Here is a 6,737-nt window from a genome sequence, read left to right on the forward strand (position 1 = left end):
GATAAAGCATGCGAAGATTTAGAGCTGGTGAAAAGAGTGTACTGCATCAACACAACTGTGAGCACATCTAGTGACTCTGTTGAATCCATAGTGCAGAGCTATTCAGATGTGTTCAAGGGCTTTGGTGAACTGCCATTCACCTATAAAATCCAGCTCAAAGAAAATGCACAGCCAGTTGTGCATGCTGCACGAAGGGTCCCAGCACCATTGAGAGACCGTCTAAAGGAGGAACTAAACAGGATGACAACACTGGGTGTAATAAGGAAGATTGAAGAACCAACAGACTGGGTCAATTCAATGGTGTGTGTGAAAAAGAAAAACGGTGACCTAAGAATATGCATGGACCCAAAAGATCTAAACGAGAACATCAGGCGTGAACACTACCAGATACCCAAGCGTGAGGAAATCACCTGTGAAATGGCGGGTGCAAGATACTTCACAAAGCTTGATGCATCACAAGGGTTCTGGCAACTCAAATTAGAAGAGAGCAGCACCAAATATTGCACCTTCAACACTCCTTTTGGTCGATACCGCTTCCTCAGACTTCCATTTGGAATAATCTCTGCGTCTGAAATATTTCATAGAGCAGTGGAACACATCATCGAGGGGCTGGATGGAGTTCGAGCCTATGTGGACGACATCATTGTCTGGGGCTCCACAATCCAAGAACACAATGAGAGGCTGACAAAAGTGCTGGGGAGCATACGGAAGAATGGACTGAAGCTCAACAGGAGCAAATGCCAGTTTGGAGTTCAGGAAATAGTCTTCCTTGGAGACAAGCTCTCAGCACAAGGTGTCCAACCCGACCAGGAGAAAATCAACGCCATACTCGACATGCCGAGGCCCACAGACAAAACAGGGGTGCTACGCATCATGGGGATGGTCAACTTTATAGGTAAATTTATCCCCAACCTATCAGCGAAAACATCCTGCATCCGTGGGCTCCTGCACAATGAGAGTGTGTTCAAGTGGACCTCCAAACATGAGCATGAATGGCAAGTGCTCCAGAGAGCACTAACCACTGCACCTGTGCTAACATTCTTCGACCACACAAAGAGGATTAAAGTGTCCACAGATGCATCAAAAGATGGGATTGGTGCAGTACTCCTTCAGGCTGAGGGTGAACACTGGAAACCGGTAGCCTATGCATCTAGGTCTATGACAGAAACTGAGTGTCGTTACGCTCAAATAGAAAAGGAGTGTTTAGGGCTAGTGTTTGGGCTAGAGAGGTTCCACAGCTACGTATATGGCCTCCCCTGCTTCACTGTAGAGACAGACCATCGTCCATTAGTCGCTATAATCAAAAAGAATCTGAATGAGATGTCACCAAGAATACAGCGAATGATGATGAGATTGCAAAGATACGACTTTGGACTGATCTACACACCAGGAAAGCATCTAGTACTCGCTGACGCACTCTCGCGAGCACCAACAGGGGACAGTGTCAGTACAACTGAAGAGGATGTTCAGAGGCATGTGAACATGGTGTCTGCTGTGCTTCCTGTATCAGACTCCAAGTCCAGACAGATAGCTGAGGAAACAGCGAAAGACACAGAGCTGCAACAAGTCATCAGCAACATGCAAAATGGATGGCCTCCAGGTTCCTGTCCACAGTTCTTCCATGTCAGAGGTGAGCTGAGTGTAGTCTATGGGCTGCTGTTGCTAAAACACGACAGAATCATCATCCCAAGAGCTCTGAGGCAGGACATGCTACGGAGGATCCATGAAGGTCATCTCGGTGTCGCAAAGTGTAAAAGAAGGGCGAGAGATACTGTCTACTGGCCTGGAATCAACAAAGACATAGAGAGACTGATAAGCAGGTGTCAAACATGTCAGGAGCATAGGAACAAGCAAACCAAAGAGCCCATGATAGTAGCTGATGTGCCAGCAGCACCGTGGCACAAGGTAGGAATGGACTTGTTTCATCTCAAAGGAAGAGACTATGTAATAGTCATTGACTATTATTCCAACTTCCCTGAAATGGCACTGCTAGCAAACATGTCATCAGCCTGTGTCATAACACACACAAAATCGATCTTTGCCAGACATGGCATACCACATACCGTTGTGTCTGATAACGGACCATGCTTCAGTAGCGGAGAGTGGAGAGAGTTTGCAGAACAGTACGACTTCAATCATGTGACCTCCAGTCCTCTCTATGCACAGTCTAATGGAAAGGCTGAGAAAGGAGTCCACATTCTCAAGCAACTCCTGAAGAAAGCTGCTGACAGTGACTCAGATCCATACCTTGCTCTACTCAGCTACAGAGCATCACCTCTTGAGTGTGGACTGTCACCTGCTGAGTTGCTCATGAAGAGAAAGCTTCGTACCACACTGCCGAGTTACTCACAGCAAAGAAGACGTCCAAAGCTGAAACAAAAGCTACAGCTACAGAAGATGAAGCAGAAGTCATTCTATGACAGAACAGCCAAGCAGCTTCCACCACTCTCAAGCGACGACACAGTCAGGATTCAAGATCCTGGTGGATGGAAGACAAAAGCCACTGTTCTTGACGAAGTCGCTCCACGGTCATTCACGGTGAGAACAGAAGAAGGACAAATCTTCAGACGCAATCGCCGCAGTCTCCTAAAAACTCCAGAAGCTGTTCCAGAGCTCAGTGAAGCCTGCAGTGAGTCTGAGCCCATCCGTCCACTTCCAAGTGACTGTAACACAGACAGATATACTGAACCACACACTAACACACACATGTCAAGTGAACCTGTGATAAGAAGATCCACAAGACACATCACAAAGCCTGATAGACTGAACTTGTAAAAAAAAAAAAAAAAAAAAAAGACAATAAGCATGAATGTGTAAGAATGTGTTTAATGTTTTGAGTTGATATGTTATACATATAAAAGAAAGTTTAAGGGTTAGTTCATAGTAAACATGTTTGGTTGTGTGTTTCAGTCAAATGCTTTAAGGACATAGCTGCAGTTAAGATTGTAGCTGATACCTGTAATTTGTGTAACTTGAACTGTTAGCTGTTTGTTATTTTTCTTACCTCAAAGAAAGGAGGATGTGACGATTGGATACTCCTACCACTAGGTGTCAGTAGAGGTCCTTGTTATAGGACAGGACCGGAGATGATGTAGTGGTAGTGACAGGACAGGAACTTATAGGTACTAGGTAGATGGAGTTGATGTAACCAGAGCACGTGAATAAAAGTTATAAAAAGATTCTCATTGAACTGTTTCTCATTGAACGACACGAACAACACAAAGGTGACAAAAAGGGAGACGACACATGGATAACAATAATAGGAGATTTATTAAAGAATATAAAGTTGAAATAGAAATAATGATAAAGAAAATAGTAACGACAACTAAAAACGGCTGCTGGTCGACAAAGGAAGAGAGCGAGTCCATCAATCTGACCCACTCTTAAAGTTCCTGGGACAATTAGGATGATCACCCCCACCTGTGCCCATCTGGAACAAGAGAGAAGGTCAACAGAACAACAGATGTATAGCGCCCACTATTGGTTCAAGTGTGGATCGTCACAAATCTGATCAGCTCTCATGGAATACCTCTTGTCCAATCAAATGACTTGGTCCCTTGACCAGTGTGCGCTCCGGCGTTCTCAGAGCAAATTTACGAACGCACTTTACATTGTGGCAGTTGATCGATGCACCAGTGTTTTCGTTTGAAAACGTGGGATAGATTTGTCCAGTATTCTATATTACTGATACACATATATATTCGGGTGAGTATCAGTATTTACATGTTACAATAAGGTTAATGTAGCTAAAATATACATTCTAATTGTTGAGTTTATATTTGTTGGTTTGATGTTGTTAGCCTCTTGTTGTTAGTGGCCTTTTTTGGGGCGGCATGATAGCTAGCTACTGAATGTTTTCTTCTCAATAATCGTGTTTTCACGTTCGCTAGCTCTCAACGATCATATTCTGCTGTTGCACAATATTCTACTGCGCCCCATAGTGTCTTGGTGGTAAAGTGCAGGCAGTCAAAGGCTTACTGTCATTCACAGGAGATTAATGCTGGTGTGCGTAGTTCTTTTGGAAAACGTGTTTATTTTAGAATATTTATCATATAAATAAATATAAATAATACTCATTACATTGACATTTATGATCAAATAATGTTTGTGGTAATGTATTATTAGCGAACCCCACAGATGTATGATTTTACTGCTTTCATGGGAGCTCAGACCTTCCTTATCAGAGCTCAGCGCCCATTGGCTCCCACGTAACTCGAACCCTGTCTGGCGTTATGTTCTCAGAGACAACAGCAGCATGCAGCAAGCCAACCGGAAACTAGAGCGCAAGGTGAAGGACATGAGGATGCAGGTGGATGAAGAGCGGCTATCTCTGCAGAGCCAGAGAGACCAGGTACTATAGTATACCAGGAGAGGCTGGGGGAGGTAGAACACCAGGAGAGGCTGGTGGAGCTAGAACACCAGGGGAGGCTGGGGGAGGTAGAACTCCAGGGGAGGCTGGGGGAGGTAGAACACCAGGGGGAGGCTGGGGGAGGTAGAACACCAGGGGGAGGCTGGGGGAGGTAGAACTCCAGGGGAGGCTGGGGGAGGTAGAACACCAGGGGAGGCTGGGGGAGGTAGAACACCAGGGGAGGCTGGGGGAGGTAGAACACCAGGAGAGGCTGGGGGAGGTAGAACACCAGGGGAGGCTGGGGGAGGTAGAACACCAGGAGAGGCTGGGGGAGGTAGAACACCAGGGGAGGCTGGGGGAGGTAGAACACCAGGGGAGGCTGGGGGAGGTAGAACACCAGGAGAGGCTGGGGGAGGTAGAACACCAGGGGAGGCTGGGGGAGGTAGAACACCAGGGGAGGCTGGGGGAGGCTGGTGGAGGTAGAACACCAGGGGAGGCTGGGGGAGGTAGAACACCAGGGGAGGCTGGGGGAGGCTGGTGGAGGTAGAACACCAGGGGAGGCTGGGGGAGGTAGAACACCAGGGGAGGCTGGGGGAGGTAGAACACCAGGGGAGGCTGGGGGAGGTAGAACACCAGGGGAGGCTGGGGGAGGTAGAACACCAGGGGAGGCTGGGGGAGGTAGAAATCTGAGCTCGTTGTAATGCCTAGCATGGAAAGAGGAATGGTATCAAACGTGCCTTATTCCATTCCCTGCATTACAATGAGTCTGTCCTCCGACTTCTGCCTCCCCTGGTACCCACAGTGAGTGGACACTCCTTTTTAACACACACACACACACACACACACACACACACACACACACACACACACACACACACACACACAAACACACACTTTTAAGGCCCAACAACATTGTTGTTTTGTTTGTCTTGTGGACTATGTTTGTTGTGTGTGATACTACAGAGAGAGACAAGGCTGAAGAATTTCATTGTATTAATACATATGACCAGTGTTCGAGTTATGTGGGAGCCAATGGGAGCTGAGCTCCCATAAGGAATGTCTGAGCTCCCATGAAAGCAGTCAAATCATACATCTGTGGGGGTCGCTATTAATAATACATTACCACAACCATTATTTGATCAAAAATGTCAATGTAATTAGTATTATTTATATGATAAATATTCTAAAATAAACACGTTTTCCAAAAGAACTACGCGCACCATTAATCTCCTGTGAATGACAGTATGCCTTTGACTGCCTGCAATTTACCACCAAGACACTATGGGGCGCAGTAGAATATTGTGCAACAGCAGAATATGATCGTTGAGAGCTTGCGAACGTGAAAACACGATTATTGAGAAGAAAATATTCAGTAGCTAGCTATCATGCCACCCCAAAAAAGGCCACTGCTGCCGACCGAGGCGACAAGACTGGAAAGTATCTGGATTTCATCCAAGAAACCAAACTTGATTTCAGCTGCCCTGTTATGACACCTAACTGTTGAAATAGCAGAGCTCAAACAAAAGCAAGTGCTTCCGAAGAAAGTAGCAGAACTCCCCTCCAGTATGTATAAGGAGACAGCTAGTTCGTTCAGGGCAGCCTATACTGTCGCTAAAGAAAGGATTATACAGTCGGTCCTACTCACCGATCCGATCATTCATGTGCCCAGATTGTAGAGCACATTGCACAAGAGATGAAAAACAAATTCATTTCTAATGTCAAATCACTTGATTCCCGTATTAGCGTAACATTAGATGAAAGCACAATTCATGGATGAGCAATCATACATGATTATTTATGTCAGGTGCGATGTCACTGGAAATGGAGACGGGGACAATGTGTCGTGCTTGTGTAGTACCCTCGAAAATAATAACCAATAATATGGTTATTATAACTATAACTATTAATTCTAACATTTCTTTTAATGCAAAGTTGCCAAATAATAATTATTTCTACAGCCAACTGTAAGGGGTTAAATGTAGATCAGGACTGAAGAGGGGAGCCAATGGCGTTGTGTTTAGTAGGTCAGGTGGTGTCTGCCCAGGGAGCCAATGGCGTTGTGTTTAGTAGGTCAGGTGGTACTCTGCCCAGGTTCATCTAGACAGGAGCTCCCGCGCTGCCTTCAGAGCAAACTTGGGAAGAGAGAAGCTAGTCCGGTGTTTGCCAGGTTTGTTACAACGTGAAAAGCACACAAATTAACTTTTAACTGTTATTATATTAATGTAGAATACATCAGAGATATGTTTTGAGTAGACTTGAGTGTTTAGAATCCGACTTTTGAGTAACGTGAGCGTTGTGCCCGTTGCCTTTCTGTGTTTCCATTGCTAGCTAGCTGCTAGCCAGGCATCCAAACGGCACGTTAGAACGCGGTCAACACCGTAAGATGAAG

This window comes from Nansenia antarctica, assembly GCF_963989245.1.
Source record: "Nansenia antarctica genome assembly, chromosome: 14".
Classification (NCBI taxonomy): Eukaryota; Metazoa; Chordata; class Actinopteri; order Argentiniformes; family Microstomatidae; genus Nansenia; species Nansenia antarctica.